General features: G+C 35.4%; 1 protein-coding gene across 11 annotated transcripts in view; it reads left to right on the top strand.

Annotated features, from left to right (window-relative positions):
• Window positions 1-446: 446 nt before the first annotated feature.
• Window positions 447-17,996, top strand: part of MAP2 (microtubule associated protein 2) — a 195,994-nt gene continuing 178,444 nt past the window's right edge. For 10 of the 11 annotated variants that reach the window (XM_040984579.1, XM_040984582.1, XM_040984584.1 and 7 more), the window contains exon 1: window positions 450-499. The gene's annotated coding sequence lies outside the window, so the exon portion shown is untranslated. Of the gene's footprint in view, window positions 500-17,996 lie in introns of all 11 variants that reach the window. The other variant, XM_040984609.1, reaches the window with a different exon arrangement.

Here is a 17,996-nt window from a genome sequence, read left to right on the forward strand (position 1 = left end):
CCAGTTTGTGTCCTGGCTGCTCCACTTCCCATGCAGCTCTCTGCTCGTGGTCTGGTGATGCAGTCAAGGATGACCCAAAGCCTTAGGACCCTGCACCTATGTGGGAGACCCAGAAGACTCTCTTGGCTCCTGGTTCGGGAGTGAACTAACAGACGGAAGATATTTCTCTGTCTCTCCATCTCTCTGTAAATCTCACTTTCCTATAAAAATAAATAAATCTTAAAAAAGTGAAATCTAGAAAATAGTTTTAAGTGTAAAGTGCTATTGAATTTTAAGTTTCAAGTATTATATAACTCTATGTTATCAATATTTGTGTTTCAGCTAGTACATTTTGTGGGGTGAAAAGCAAGTCGTTTACCTTCTGACTTTACTTTTCAGTGTAATGTGGTCCAAATTGTTACACTGATTTAACATCCTGGATGTTTTTCTCCCTTTTTTTTTTTTTTCAGATCTTATTGCTCTGACTGAAAGTGTCATATGACTACTGGCTGGAATTAAGGTCAGTGCTCTGTTTATATTGATTGTATATAAACTGCAAAATAAAATAAATGCTATCTTGGGTCTTCATATGGCAGGGTTAGAATATTCATGTGAATTGTGATGGAAAGCTCAAATTTTGTAGGCACCGGAATATATTTCAAATGTTATAAAACATCGGTCACTTATCACAATGTATTTTTGTAATGAATTGAGTTAGCTTTGGCTTTTTGAATGTTGCACTTATTTTACTTTTCTGAATTTTAATTATGTGAAAATAATTCTAATTCATTCACTTAACTTATAGAGTATTGATAGAGCTTCTTCAGAATACTAGCTATTGATCAATTTTCAAAATTTCAGGAAAATCTTTTAAAAGTCACATAGTACATTTCCAAAGGAGAATAGAGTTGAAAATATACTTATGGGTCACAAATTCCAGTTAGTTTGCATTCTATTAAGATGTCAATCCTTTTGTTCTGTTTTCTCATTAACTGGATTTTGTGGGTGACTCAAAGCCAGCTTAACTGAAGTTAGAGTAACACCAGACTTAGAGGGCCCTCAAATCAATAGATTCGGGATATCATTTATCTTTCTGTTTTTCCCCCCTAGAATATGTATTTAGATTTAAAAATGAAATAAAAAGTCAAAGCTTGAATGAAATGATGACTTTTGCTGCTCATAAAAGAGCAAAATGCCAGGTAGTGCCAAACCATTTGAACGGGCCTTTGTTTAATGATTAACAAAAAGGAAAACATTGACTTTCATTTATGCTTCCATTAACCAGGAATTTTGCCTTTTACAGCCATATTTTACTCTTCCCATGGTTGAGTCCAGCATATAGTAAATACTCACCTTTTCTGTCCTCAAGTCTGACCTCATTCTCACATGCCCATATATACACCTTACACATACTCTGACGAAAAAACTGCTGTTGTTTCTCTTTCTCCAATATAAAGTGGGGTTTCCTCTCTGAAATCTATGTTGAATGTAGCAAATAGAATATGCTGGAAGCATGCCTAATGATAATTGTCAACATAATAAAGAAAACAATTTGAAATTTCTACCATGACAACTTAAAATCTACTTACACGCTGTCTTTTATTATGTGTTGAAATTGTTTGGGATTGAAGTCGCTGAAGATGCTCAGCCTGGCTTCCTATCTTGTTCTCTGTTTTCTGCATTCCTCATAGTCTGGTATACTCTCAAATGTGAAGTTTCTCTTAACATATTTTGGACTTTTCAAACATTTTTCCCATGCTGGTTTCTACCCCATATTCACAACATTTTTTTTTTTTCCTCATGACTCATTTTCTGTATGGAGACATTTTTTTCTGGGTTTGTGAACGTTTATTGTGTTTGGATAAATTTGTAAGACTACTGTTTGCAAATGAATATAGCAATTATACTAATAAATAAACAAAATATATCTGGAAAGGGATACATTTGAATCTCTATTTCCAAGTATTACCATTAGAGTGAAAAGAGTGGCAAATTAAATTTGACTGCAAGTTATCTAAATCACGTTCTGTAAATGGCTAGGTGTAACAGGCTTTAAAAACCATGTTCACTCTCTACAAACAGCTGGAGTCTCAATGCAGATGTTTACATGTACTCAAATTTACCGTTTTTCCCTTGACTATAGCTAAAAACTTTGAATTACAAAAAATTAAGTTTATTTAACAGGAAAAATATTTAAGACATTAGCTGAACCAAATAACCAATTTTACTGGATAGAGACGAGCGTTAATTAGGGATATATGAAATAGGATAGCTGAATTGCCACCATAATGCTACATCATTCCTTAGATGTGTATTTTCACAATGCAAAGTCAAATCATGTTATGTTTAGGTGGTAAGTGATGTGTATTTTATAATGCAGGATATTTTAGATTATGTGAAATACAATATTGTTGAACTTAGGAAATAATTTTAAGTCACAAGTCATTGAGAAAGGGAATCAGTAAAGTCCAGAAACTAGAATGGTAAATATAGCACTGATTCTGTTTTTTTCAAAATATTGATTTTTATGATTCTCCATTTTGTTATGTCATTTTTACTTATGATTAATACTGCTACCCTTATTTTACTGCATTTTCTATCACTTTTTGTCATGTTTTGGTTTTAGAGAGTTGAAGTTCTCTAAAAACTTCATTGTAACTCTCAGTTACTTAAAATATGATTTTTAATGGCTATGTAATATTTCATCCTATAGTTGTTCTATAATTTATTTCACCATTTATGCATTTTGGACTATTCAGACTGTTGTTAATATCCTACTGTTATTAATAGCACTGTCTTGAGTATTCTTCTACTAAAATGTTTATATTCACACACACACACACACTCATACTGAAATTGTGCTTAAAATTCATGTGTAGGAGCAGAAGCATATAGGGGTTGCCGTTGTGGTGTAGTCAGGAAAGTCCCTGTTGTAATGCCAACATCCTGTTTGGATGCTGGTCCAAGTCTCAGCTGCTCACTTCCAAGTTCCAGTTCCCTGTTAATGGCCTGGGAAAGCAGCAGAGACTGGTCCACATGCTTGGACCACTGCACCTACTTGGGAGAACCCTAAGAAGTCCTGGCCCCTGGCTCCAGCCTGAACCTGCCCTTGCCATGGCAGCCATCTGGACAGAGAATCAGTGGACAGACAAGCTCTATCTCTATGTCTCTTCTTCCCTCTCTGTAACCCTAACTTTCAGATAAACAAATAAGTATTTGAAAAAAGATGTAAAATCATAATCTAAGGATATTAATGTATTTGAAGTGACAGATATGAATGTTTCCCAGAATTAATATATCCATGTGCACTTTAATTGTACGTATGGAGTCAGAGCTTCACAATGCCAATGCTATTATTAGAACAAGGATTTGACTGCTTTTTCTCAATTTGATAAGCAACCAGTAGTGCCTCAGTTTTTATAATTTAGTATAAAACAGAAAACAGAGGGATATAAATAAATAACCACGAATCATTAAAAGTATTAAAGTACCCAGCATAGTTTCCTTTTTTGACAGGCATACTAGGTAATGTTGATTTCACTGGCTGTGTCACTGTCAGGCTAGACAAGCTGTTGGATTGTGTGCCATTGAAGCATTAGAAGAGTTAGAAACTTTGTGATTTTCCTGCTGTAAAAATAGATGACATAGTTCATTAAATGAACTGTGGTTTGCTTGAGGAGTTGAGGAATAGGACAAAGGATAACTTTAATAAGGTCCTCAAGCTTACTGGTAGTGGAAATATTGCTCCTAAGTGATATAAGACACCATGGATTTTCCAGAAAGGTTTTGAGTGCTATAAGAAGAGAATTTTTAAGACCATTCTATAAATTAGAAAATAATCCAGGTTATACAGTACATAAGCCAATACTATATTACACAAATGCCTTTTCTCAGAATTTTAAAACCTATTTATAATATTTTTCTGAATTGTTGTTGTCCACTGCTTTGTAAGCCTTATTTTGCAAAATCAAAGTTAAAAAATACTATTTTATAAAAATGTTTGCCGTTGTTTATCCACATTTCTTGGAAAATAAACAACACTTTTCATTTATCCTTCTCCTAATGCAATAAGTACCTCACATCAGTAAGACCCAAAGTCTAATTCCACCACACGCCTTCCCCAAAAGAGGAATGACATCTTCGGGACTCACAGCTGCTGTTCCGGAATATACTGCTGTACATGAGGCTGTCAGTACAGCGATATTTCCCCTGTGTTTGCCACGGCTTTTTACTGTTTTGAAGTGTACCTGGAGGTGTTGACTGGAGCACTTGTGGTTGAAGTTAGAAGAGTTTATGGTTTCTTTGATCTAGAATCTTTAAAAAGATGACATTGTATGACTGAATTAACGACAATTGCAGAAAATTTTTTGTTAGAGATCTGATCTTCATCCCTTATTATTCCTTATTTCAGATGAGTATGGCTCTTCTATTGCTCTTTTTCTTTTTAAACCTGCCTCTAGGACCTACTGATTTATTTTTATTTGAAAGGCAGAGTTACAAAGAAGAGGAAAGAAAGAGAGACAAAAGGGGAGGGGGCAGAGACCAGAGGGAGATTTGCCATCCACTGGTTCACTTTGCAAATGGCCGCTATGTTTTAAGTGCTAAGCCAAGCCCTCATAGAATGCAATATTTTAAAATAGTCCAAAAATAATATCACTATAAATTTTGTGTGATATAATATATTTTAGTTGATTTTGCTAACAAATTAAGCTTCGCACAGTGAAAGAGTACTATACATTTTAAAAATAATCTATGTTAGAAGAGTGCTAACAGGACGATCTTAATGCCTTGGTAGTATATCTTAGTGCTTTCAGCTTTTCAGAGTCAACAAAGATCTGACCATCCACTTATTCCATATATAAAGAGAGAGAGACTCACTCCACTTGCTTATTTTTAATTTATTTGAAAGACAGAGTGAGAGAGAGAGAGAGAGAGAGAGAGTGTGTGTGTGTGTGTGTGTGTGTGTGAGAGAGAGAGAGAGAGAGATCGATCTATTTATTTATTCCCTCCCCAAATAGACACAACAGCCAGAGGCTGAGAGTCAGAAACTCTATTCTGGTGTCCTATGTGAGTGGCAGGGAACAAGTTTCTGAGCCATCTTCTGCTGTCTTTAGAGGTATATGAGCAGGGAATTGATTCAAGGGCAACAGTAGGACTTAAACTGGCAATCCTATGGGGGATGCTCTTATCACAAAAGGTAGCTTAACTTGCTGTACCATGCCAGCCCTAACTTTATCATTTTTCTAATGCCACATCAGGGAGAATGCTCTATTTCTTCTCCAGTTTGGTTTGTGCTGTTCACACATTTTTTAATAATAACTCACTGTGCTTCTGCATGTAAGGATTATTTCTGGATATGTCCTGTGTTCCTCAGCAGTGCAGGTGCTCTTTGAGGAGGATTGGAGTCCTTATCCTTGTCCCTCCTGCCCCTGTAAAACCCTGTAGAAAGTGAGCACCTAGGAGGTCCTTAAGTGATGAATTATTCTAGATCCTCCACTGCAAATAGCAATTTTATTTCATGCCTATAACTAAATATAGAGCTATAAATATGTGGATATATGCTGTAGTTAATTATTAGTAACTGCATTCTCACCTTTGGTGATGGAACACATTAAGCAAAAAAGAGAGCTTTAAATAATGATCACTCAGTAGAACTTCCAAATAGCAATAATCATTAGATTGAATTTGAGGAGTTTAGAAAAATAGGGCCCCAGTAACATATATTCTGAGCCGCATATAAGAATTCATGAAGATGTTTTAAAAAAAAGAATTTTGTTGGATTGGCTTATCATACAAAGTGACCTCAAGATTCTTGAAAGATTTATTGAATGCCCAATTATCTGTTTACCCTTTACAGAGAAATACAAAGCTAGTAGAATCACATTTCAAACTGGAAACACCAGTTAGACCTAGAATAGCTTGTTTTCTGTTGTGTAGGTTTCAGAAATCTGAAGCCTCATAAATATGTGTTTTCTTTCATTTTTAAAGTAGCTCTTTCCTGTTTTGTAACCCTTTCCTGTTAAACACATTACTGTTAAGGAATTAACTAATAGTAAGATTTAGAATGGGAGAGATGAGAGAAGGGTGAAGTAGGGTGTCAAGCAAACGTGGTATCATTTCTCATCTCCTCCTCGGGAACATATTTCTGCAGCAGTTCCTGTAGTATGACAGCAATTAAAAATAATGCCCCCCATTTGAAAATATATTTATTTTTCTTAAAGAGGAGGGAGAGAGATCTTCCATCTGTTGGTTCCCTGTCGAGATCCATAGGTGAACCAAACAGAAGACAGTAACCTGGAGCTCCATAGGTTTTCCGTACTTGTACAGGAACCCAACTACTTAAGACATTGCCTGCTGCCTACCAGGATGCTTCTTAGCAGAAAGCTGGATTGGAGACAGAAAGCACTGTGATGGGTTGAAGGCATCCTAAGCATTGCCTTAACTGCTCTGCTAAGTCCCAACCCCATTGGCAGTCATTACTGAGGAAGGAGCCTTGTTCGAACAACAGAAAACAAATCTGAAAGCACCTTAACACTGGACGCATCTTAAGGACAATGTTGGATCTGTCATTTCCCTTGTGAGAAGTGCATATTGCAGCTGGATCCTTGCTTCTTAACTAAATGTATTATCAAATGGTTACTACAGAGAGCCTTGTGGATATGCTTTTATACATGCTGATGAAATTAGTGCTGTGAAGTTAATTCACTTACTAACTAATCTTTATTCATTTTCTGGATTAATTTGAAAGAAAAAGCATAACAAAGCATATATTTTCAGACTGTTTTATATAATTGAAGAATATTATTAATTAAATCAAGCCTTTATTTCTTAAGAGCAAAGTTTGGAATATTTTAAAACAAACATATTTCCTTCTTACGTAAAAAGTAGTTTAGTCATTTAGAAGTCCTTTATATTTCACTCACTGCACAGTAAAGAATTTCTGTCATCAAAAGGGAGATGCTTCCTTACTCTTTTTCACTTCTATAAACTGACAAAAGATGGTATTTTCATCAGTTATTTATCTCATAATGGAAAATTATCAATTTTGTAACTTAAGTACAAATATAACAGATACAATACATGTAAATGTTTGTGATGGATGAATGAATGGATGGATTGGAAGACAGATGTTGTACAGATAGGTGACAGCTAATCAGATGGATGACAGAGGATAAGTACATAATGAGAGAGAGGAAGGAAAAAGAAAGATGATTTCTGGTTTGGTATGGTTTGTCAATAAATAATACTGGGCCTCCCTGGGATCACACTGTCAGGTTCATTCTTGTTGACATGGGTGAAATCATCTGTGTTTTCTAAAAAAAAAATCCCTTCTAGTTATTCAGTAACATGAAAGTATTCATTGCAAGGTCATCTGTGATCACAAATTGATTTGGATTTTGTTTACTACATAGTATTTGCTGTCAGATGTGTGTTGTTCTAATGCCATTGATTTGTTCACTTTTCTTTCTCTCATTTCAAATCTATTGAGGAAGAGACCAAATACATTATAGGCTTATAGCTATCTATGAACTCTTATGTATTCCCTCTCTTTCTTCTCCCTTGCCTCCCATTATTTCTTTCTGTAAATGTCATATGCCTGTCAAATAAAGCTTATGACTCAAAAATGAAATGATCATGTTAAAAAACATTAATCTTTATATGTAAATATGCAAGGGAAATTTCAAGCACTATTGTCCTCATTTCTGAACAGAGAAATACAGTCAATAATCTAAACATGATTATTAGAATAGATTATTTTTGTAAGCATGAAAGTTCTTAAAATATAGAGAAGTGTATTTTGGTGGGATTACAGAAAGACGCATTTCCCCAAATATTAGTACATGCTTATACTGTGCCTGTGTGCATTATTTGCTAGTAAGTGATAAGATTTTAATATTCAGCATGACAAACAAGAGACTCATCTTTTGTCTGAAGAAGTTTCGGCCATAGGATGGAAAAGTTTCTTTCAGTTTTTCCTCAAACCTCTTGCTGTGTGTTAGTATTCTGCTAGAAGTCTGTCTGGTACATAGCCAAGGTGCAGGTACTATTAAGTAGCAGCTACCAGGGATATCAGCCCCAGGGGGAAAAAAATAAAACACCAAGGAGCAGTGATTTTTAGAATGTGTGACCATGAAGGAACAAAGGATTTTATTTCTGGTACCATTGGTGACAGTAAGATTTAAGTATTTGCTCTTCCAGTTGTAGTTTTTATTTACTTTCATTATTTATTCCTTAGGTTACCTACTTGATAAACTTGGAGCTATAGAAAATTGAGTCAGCAAGCGGGATATTTGACATTGGTAATTAACTCAGTAGATTAGAATCCTTTAACACCTTACTATGACTTTGCAATGTCTTTTGAGGACTCTGAGTCCTAATTTAAAGCTTCTGGCTCTGATAACCCAGAGACAGAGGACTGCATCCTTGGGAGACCACTTGCATTTTTCTATTTCCTTTGTGCATTTGGAAATTAAGGTAAAAAACTTTGGCTGTTAGTGGTAAACTTGAGGTTTATATGGAAGCAATCACCAGAAAGAAATTCTAAACACATCTATATACAGATGAGGCTATATTGCTTTTTCACTGGAGTGTAATTACCTGTTTCTCTGTTTCAAAAATGTTGTACAACATAAAAAATGCATTTCTTCCACTTTAATAATGAATAAGATCCCTTGAAAGATTATATGGTGCTTGAATAGCATGCCTCTACTAGAAAGGTAAACCCCCCAGTGGAGTTAAGCAGTTTTTGTTGTCAAGCACCTTCCTTCTTCTCCTTCGTACACAGTCTACTGCCTTGCTTTACTCTCCAAAGACTGAGCAATTATTGGCGATTTTCGTAATTTCTCCTCTTTGGACAGTTGTGGTAAACCTTCCTGGTGCATACAACTGAAGTTCTCTGTCTCGGAGGGAGTCTCAGGTGTACAGTACATCGGAGTCCGCCTCTTCTTTCCTTTTCTACCAGTCTTCCACATGTTTCTTTCCATAGGTATTTTGAGCCACTTTGGTGTATATGTGTTATTTCTAACTGAGCAGAAACCAAATTCGTCATGAGGTCAGGCACACTGTCTCTGTGAACAGAGGGTAGCTATACAGAGCTTAGGGGTGTGGATGAGTCAACGGCATGCTCTAGTAAGAGTACACTTTTGTGGTAGGTTTTGTGAAAAGGGAAAGTAAACATTGGTATCTCAATACATAGAAACTAAAATGTTATAATTAGCACTCTTGATAGCTGTATTTATTTTATTTTGTATTAATATTACAGATCTTGGGATGGATGTTTGTTCTACAGGTTAAGCTGCCAATTGGAATATTTGCCTTTTGTACCACAGAACCTGGATTGGGGAGTTCTGGTTCCAATCCCAGATTCCTGCTGTTGAAAGCTGTAAGGCACCAGAGGGTATCTCAAGAAGTTGTCTCAGATAGCTCAAGAAGTCAGTTCCCTGCCATCCACCAGGACACTGAATGAAGTTCCCAGCTCTGGGCTTGAGTTTCCAGAACAGGCATTGCAGGCATGTGGGAAGTGAATCAATGGATGGGGTCCACTCACTGTCAACTCCTTTTCCTTTGTCTCTCTAATTAGACTATTGTGTATGTGTGTGTGCACGCACATATATAACTAAATGCAAAATAAATAGTATAATTATTATATCTTTATTAAAATTTCAGATGGACAAATTGGAGTGTTACTCTTTAAATCCTTTGTTTAGTATTTAAAAGGGCTTCATTACAGCAAAAAGGATTAATTGGAATAGAAGTTGTGGGAGCAATACGATTAAAAATAAAATCTTCTACATCCCTCAAATCCTCTACAAGGATAGTAGAAAAAGAAAATATTTTTTAAATCAAATAAGTATTAATATGAATGTGATACACATAAAAGGCAAGAGTGTAAAGGCAAAATGAAATTTTACTTTTCAAACACCACACAAACCCAGCCTAGTGCAAGATATACAAAAGCTGGTTCCAAAGTAAAGACTTAGTTCACATGTAGTTTGTGACCTTCTGTGTTTGATAACCCAGAGAAGAAATTTGTCTTGCTTCATGACTGCATGACTCATGTCTCCTCTGTGAGTTGTGCAGCTTGAGCAGAGCACACCAGTCCTTCTGCAGCACCTGGGAAATAGAGGGACTGTCTCCCTTGGAGCTGTGAGACTGACAAGAGGGAGGTTTGCCATTATAAAAATTTGTATTCATTTGAAAGGATAGAGCAATACAAAAGAAAATGTAGAAAACTCTACCCTTTTCCTGTGGGAGGCATGAACCTCTTAAGTTGTAATTTGCATTTGTTTTTGTAATGTAAGTGCATTAGATGTTTCTTAAAGTAATAGTCAAGGCTTGGTTTTTGTTTCTCTGGATATATTGTTAGTATATTAGTCTCAAAGAAAACAAACTTTGAAATAAAAAATGTTCAAATCATCACTACTTTTTTTGTAGCCGTAGAAACCTGATTACAGGGTAAATTTTGGGGGACGGTACACTTGTGATTGGCCTTTGAAAGGAAGGCGGGTCTCCTTAGAGAATGCAGGATGAACAATACAAAGAGAACTTAAATTACTACTTGAAATGTGTTTGGGGCTAGACATTTGCAGCTTTCTGGAGCATTTAACCTAAATCTGCTCCCATACAAGATCTCCAGTGTTCATTCAGATGTTAATGCTTGGCCATCTGCCCTTTTAATTTTTTTTTTTTCAAAAAGAACAAGCTGAAGGTCTTGTGACCCTAATTACAGCAATTATGAGCTTTCTGGCAGTGATCACTCAGGGTGCACCCAGAGTGGGCATCTGCTGATGATAAATAGATCCAAAGATTACTAAAGACAGCCCACCCTATGAAACATCCGAAGTTATAGACAGAAAAATCCATGTGCTCTAATAAGAGTACGTTTCCCCCCTACTTATGCCCTTAAATTCTTTAAAATTTAATAGAGACAATTTAGCATGTACCGTTGTGTGTGTGTGTGTGTGTGTGTGCGCAAAATAGCCAGAATTTTAAAGAATGTGGGAGGAAATGTTTTAATAATTACTGATAATGAAGCTGCAGCCTTAACCTGCACAGATTTTAGTCTTTTAGTCTCTCTTCAAGACATAAAAGTCATGGGAGCTGAGTCTTCCAGGCTGAAGTATTACTTTGCATTATTTCAGTTTGTTTTACTAATTTAGAGTTTAAGAACTAATTTCTAATGGTAAGATTGTTTAAGGAAAGCAGTCTTCAGGACATGTAGGAGCCTTCTGAGAATCATTATTTGGTAAGGCAAATTGTTTTACTTTTTATACAGCCGTATGCTTCTTAAAAGATTTTTGTTTCATAGGATTTTTTAAATAGTGCTACTTACCTCAACTTTTCATATTGTAGAGTACTTATACATTTAAATTTCATGGATTTACTTCTAGTGTTTCTCAGCTCACTCAGTAAGTTCTGCATGAAACTCACCACGTTGAATTGCCACTTGGATTTATGGCAATATCTTTTTAGTATCATTGGTTGGTTTAACCCATTGGTGTTTGAGACTGAAAGTTATTTGTTGAATCTTTCTTCTTTTGTGAACTAATCTCTCTTCTTTTGTGAGTGTTACGCCAACTTGCCTCCAAGCTTAGCTTTAGAGCGTCTCTGATTTCCTGTTTTAGTATTTAGGCAAGCTGTACTTCCAGTCTGAATTAAATGATTCTAAATGAATTGTTTAATCATAAAACCTATGCTTTCTTGCAGCACATTGTACCCAGGGTGCTGCAAGAGAACATGAAAAGTGTAGACTCACTCAGCTGTTCTGTATATGTGTACATGCATTTTACAACACAAATATATAGTGCACTGAAGTATAATGTATTTGCTGAATGAGTCATCCTCATTTTAGACAATTTTAAAATGAATGAATTAATAGGTTTTTGGCAGCTACACCTGTCAGCCCTTTGCCGGTTCCCTACTCTTTGTAGGCATATTGCTAGGAACTGACAGATAAGGCAGTTTGACTGGATTGTAGCTATTTTTCCTCTTGCTTTTATCTGTATGTCTTCATGCTTTCTCTTCATTTCTTTCAAATTCCTTGATCTTTCAAAAAAAAAAATAAAAGCTGCTTTAGCTGAAGGATATCCCTCCCTTTTAACTTCTCAGAAAATAAAACAGAAATGAGAGTGCAGGGTTGGAAGTCTGTCTACAACTCCCCTGTGCCTTTTAAACACAACATCGGAACCACAGGAAATTGGGAGTTTAAAATCGATATTCTACGTAGCCATATCTATATTATGTTTCAAATGAGAAGCTTTGAATGCTGAATTCCATAATTATTGTTTTCATAGGTCCTAGAACTTCTACAATAATATTCTATCCAATAAAGTGGTAAGATAAATGTATGATAATGTAGTTCAAATTTGTAAGATTTCTTATCCATTGGATGATGAATCACACACACAAGTTTCTTGAAATGCATGTGTGTTTGGACTATTGGCTCAACATGTTGTTTTAGAAAATAAAATTCACATGATAGTATAATCCTTCACTTTCTAAAGATGTATTAATTTGCATTTGAAAGGCAGAGTTACATCATGAGAAGGAAAGACAGAGAGAGATCTTAGATGGTTCACCCCCCAGATGGCTACAACAGCTAAGCTGTTTTGAAGCCAGAAGCCAGAAGCTTCTTCTGGCTATTCCACACGGATGCAGGGCCACAAGGACTTGGGCAGGTGCATTATCAGGGAGCTAGTTTGGAAATGGAACAGGTGAGACTCAGGCCAGCACCCATGTGGAATGCTGGCAATGCAGTACAATAGGCATTGGCTTGGCCTACCATACCACCATGGTGCTGACTCCTGATATTTCATTTTTTAAAAAATAATAAATCATACGATAAGCTATTTCTCTTTCTGGGTGTAGAATCAGATCGATAATTTCTTTTAGCAGTATTTTTACCAATGTCCCAGTATGAATGACTCAAGGTGATTGATTTTAGCAATTGCATCTTAATTGTAACATGTGAGAAGCATCAAGAGTAACATGCACACGAAAGAGCAAATCAGACAACACAGTCCATGCAGCTTTGGGTAAAAACCGAAGTCAGGGCATTGTAAACATGGCTGAGAATCAACTTTACAGTTCTCACAGAACAGCATTTTTCACTTGTCAATTAAAGTAGCAGAAGAGCAGAGGAAGAAAGTCATCGGGAATAAGCCTTTCAGACTGAGATAATAAACCCTGAATGATGTTGAAGTAAGCTGCCAATTCGTAAATCTCAGCTTGAGGGGAATACTGCCTTATCTTATGTGTTAGAAAATCTTCACAATAAACTTTTAATATAACCTGAGAAGGTTCTCTGATTATATTCTGAGCTGTATGATTCAGGGTCACTGATTGAGTGTTCAGGTCAATATATAAAGTCATTGATATATTTTAGGAGGCCTACAGTGTCGTTTTCTGTAATTCTGCAGTCATGGCCTAAAACCTCAATCATGGACATTGGTTTTAACAAAGTTATTAATTAGGCTGCTTTGGAAAGCTGTACCTGGAATTTAGTTTTTGTTTTATTAACCATTGGTACCTTAAATTTAACTCTTTCAGGGAACCTGTCAATTGATGCTACTTTCTCTTCAATAATAAAAGTGGGCCAACACATAGCTTGTGGACAGGAAACTCAGACCATAAATCAAAGAGGCATTGGTTTATTGCACCCTAAAATTATCCATAACAAAATAAGTGTAGTTGTGACTTTTGAATTGACAGTTCCTTTTCCTGTTTGTGTTTGCCTGAAGCAGGTTTTTAGATACAATATGTGGCATACTTAAAAGTCTAGTAAGGTACAATTTAAATTGTCATGTGTAGGCATCCTAAATTAATTAATAATGGTAAGTAGTCATTCAGTTTAATATTTTATAATCTTTGGTCCTTTTATTCTCTGTTTTATTTTTTGTTGAAAATCAATGCTTAAAGTATCAGTTGCTTAGAATTAATGTTTGCTTCATGAGGCTTGGTTTCTTCAGAGTGAATTTCCATCAACACTCCAAGTCTAGTATGTCACAATATTTACACTTATGCCCATTCCCTAATCAAAACCCTTCTTATTGTTGTTATCATTTATTTTATTAGTATTAATCAGACTGTTAGTTCCTTGAGACCGGAGGCCATCTACATGTTGTCATTACAGCTGTCTCACTGTGTGATGCACCCATTGTTGATTGTTGTTGCCATTCTGGTGCCTTTTGGGTCCCTCACTCTTGTTCTGCTGAGCATTCTCTTTCCAAGTGCCCTGTGCTCTTTCTGCCCAGACCTTCTGCCTCTCAGAAGCTGGGCGTAGCACCATGCCCCACTTGCTCTCCACATCATAGAGTAGCCACTTCTTCCTCCGCTTTGGAGTTCCTGCCAGACTTAGTGGTCAAGCAAACCACAGTGCTTACCCTTAAGGAGTTTGGTAAATAAGCAAATATCGCTTCAGACAGCAAGAGAGGACTCAACAGACCTGTTTGGTTCCATGTGGCATCTTAGTCGTTTATTTTCTCTCTTGCTGGGTGGTCTGATCAAGGCTTGAAGTGTGATAGATATCCAGATTTGTCTCCCAGAGTTTAGTGTTAACTATTTAGTATTGTTTATACACAAAGCATAGCTTTTATTAAAAAAAAATCTATTTTGAAAGCCTATGACTAACTATGATACGCATAAAAAGATGTTAACAAAAATGAAAGTGTCCTTCAAAACTGTTTATTTAAGACTTCCCTCATTTAAAAGGACAAAAGTTATGCTGTTTGCCTCACCAGTGACTGGTAATAATTTTATTTTCTCCCATTTGCTAAATTTTCAAAGCTAATTTGGGGTTATTAAAAAAAATACAGGGAAACAGTTTAATGCATCAAAGGCTACAGATTGTAGTGTGCATAAATGTTGTCTCACTTCTTATTTTAGAATTCGAGAGACGTTGGCATGGAAACCACAAGAAGGCACTTTAGATGCTTAATAATACAGAAAAGCTTTCATTCTGAAGGCCATGGTTCGCTTTCATATCTTTATTTAGGATCTGTGTTAATACTTATTTCTATAAAATTTTAGAAATACGCAGTTTTTCCACAAACAGCAGGAAGCAGGTTCTTCTATATATATATATATATTTTTTTTTTAAAGGCATGTAATATTGCTGGACAATTGTATGGAGATAGGCAGTATCACAATTTAACTTACTTGAGAGATAAACAATGTGGTTTACTGTATAAAAATATACATTGTGAACTCGTATGGACCTAAGGTCAGAATGCTGATGCTTAGCTCTGTGGCAGTTGCTGTGTTAATAATGTCCAAAATGAGGTTGGCAACTCACAGTACTAATCAATGGAAACATTGACGTGACATATATAATGCTCTGTATATTGTATTAGCAGGTAATCTATGTAATGGACTTGGTAATATACACATTAATCAACTTTCATTGTTATATATAAGAGAGAGGATAGTGGGCTAAAGAGAAATTCAAGAAGCTGTTTTGATTGAAAAAGCTTTCCTGACTCCGGCTCTTAATCTGTGTGTTTTTCTTGAACATTGTAAAACGATTATGACTTCTGTGAGCTAGCTTCTGTGCGTTAAAGCATGCGTGAGAAAGAGTTTTATATTCATCTTTGTGCTGTTTTATTACAACCAGACCTCTCTTACTCTGTGATAATTAGTGATTATCAATGTCTTATTGACTCCTGAGACCAGTGTTCAATTTTTGCCTCTTGGGCTGTTTATATAACCCTGAAAATAAATCTCAAATCTCAAGGACTGAGTTTTCTTGTATATGAATTAAATGGAGATGAGTCACATTTTTTCTAATGCATATTCCAGATTTTTCATACTTTTCATATGTTTCACATAAGATATTTGAAATGAAATAGATTCTTTTCCATCATGTACCATGCTCAACCTGCAGTCTCTGCAGATGTGCCTGGAAGCTATCCGAGTTTTACCAATGGATTAGCCAAGGATTTTTTTTTTTTACAATTCAGAATCTGAAAATTTGACAAACTTGATAATACCGACTTTCCATAAACCTCCTGCAAATAAGTGATGATTATTTTTAATCTCTTTTAAAAAGCACAAAAATCAATTTTCTATGTCTGTGTTTGGAAATTATTTCCTTTAACTTTTACTAAGGCATAAAATAGGCATATATTGGGCATATTTAATACTAAAATAATCAAATAATGTAAGTTAAGATTAATAAATAATAATAACAACTTTATTTTATAAAATTCATGGAATCTAATCATGGTTTTGTTAGTATACCAGAAAAATACCAAGATAGACTTGGGAAATTCCATTAAGTAAAAATCCTGTTTTTTTTTTTATGGTACGATTCCATTCTAAAATGTAGATTTATATAGAATTCTGTATGCTTAGAGACTATACAAACAAGTTTGTCTAAACTATTGCTTCCTACATAAACTTGACAGTTTTCTTTCTCTTCTCCGAAGAAAAGTCTGGGGAAAAAATCCTCACTAGGATCTGCTTAGTTCCATTTCCTGTCCTATTTTTTTTTTCTTGTGGTTGCTGGGCTCCAGCCAATTCTATTTTTGAATTCATTTTCCCCCATTAAATTCTGGTTAATTTTTTTTCTGGGTAGAAGAATTTTTGTGTTTGTCACTTTGTCAAAATGAAATTCTCACATTATGATTTTCTTACTTTCAAATCTTAAAAAGCAGCACAGAGGGATAGATCTACATAATTCTGCATTTTTGTGGGCTTTAAATAAAACCGCATAATTGAGAAAGTATTTTCAACTAGCAGAAGATTGGGAAAGCCCGATAACGTTTTTTGGGGTTTTTTTTTTTTTTTTTTTTTTTTGTATCTCGTGCTGTGGAATTCAGCAGTCAGTGTGGTTTAAAAGAGGAAGCTAGGAGTCTAGGAAGTGAACTCATGAAACTCAGAAAGCTGAGAAATGAAATAGTAATGATATACAAAAAGTACACAGCACATTTCACTAAATGTCTGGGGGCCTGGTCAACCTGAGAGCGATGGGAAATCCTTCTTGAAGAGTACTGTGTCCAATGAGAGCACGGAGAGCAGGAAATGAGTGGGAGACAAGATGGTTCTCAGGCTTTAGTTTAGGGTTGTTTCTTTTCTTTTTTGGAATATGTGTTTGGAGCATTCTAGATTTGTGTAGCTGAGACATATGAGCATTTACTCTTCAGGATGTGAGCATTTACGCATTTATAAGAGCAAGAATTCTCCCACGGGCAAATGTCTTTGTCCCCTGTTTGTTCACTGTATGTTAAAAAATAACCATAAAGTACTTTAGAATTCATAAGAATTGCCTTCGGATGAAAGACTCTTGTTACAGCAGCATAAGCTGACCTATGCTTTGACCATTTCTATCATCCTGAAAGTGAAAAAAACAAAATATTACTATAACAAAAATTGTAACGATGTCAAACAGCGTCTGTTTTCTGATGATGAACTGAGTGAGTTAGAAAAATTTCACTACAGATCTGAGGTACAGAATATGCACACCTCTTTCTTAAACCCAGTTAGATTTTGGATGGGATAGAGTGTGGATCTTCAAAGCTGGTTGATGTCAAAACCGACAAATACTTTCTCTTTTCTCTGACAATTGTATTAGGAATTCTGTGAATGTATGAATATAGTAGTAACTAATGGAAACACTTCAATCAATTCTAGAAGCACATCTGGATTTTTTATACTAATTAGTGGCATAGGGGGATAGGTCTTACTAAAGTTACCAGTTGAAATCACCCCAGCTTCTCGTCACAGCTCTTATGCCTGATATCAGTTAGGCATCCTTCCTACATCACTCTGTGAAAAAAAAATTGTATCTGACAACTACTCTATCAGGTTTTTTTCCTCCATAGCTCCTACATTATTGATGTGTCTTTTATGTTTTGTATTTTATTAACATTTTGATTTCCATATGTTCGTGGAAATAGAGATATTTTCTGTTTTCATCACTGATAAATTCCTGACTCCTAACTCATTTTTGGCATGTAATAAGTGCTTGATAATGTTTATTAAAGGAATAAACCCAATCACTATTTTCTTTGTTTTTAAAA

Source organism: Ochotona curzoniae, unplaced genomic scaffold, assembly GCF_017591425.1.
Source record: "Ochotona curzoniae isolate NIBS_2020 unplaced genomic scaffold, NIBS_Ocur_1.0 contig_4148, whole genome shotgun sequence".
NCBI classification, from domain to species: domain Eukaryota; kingdom Metazoa; phylum Chordata; class Mammalia; order Lagomorpha; family Ochotonidae; genus Ochotona; species Ochotona curzoniae.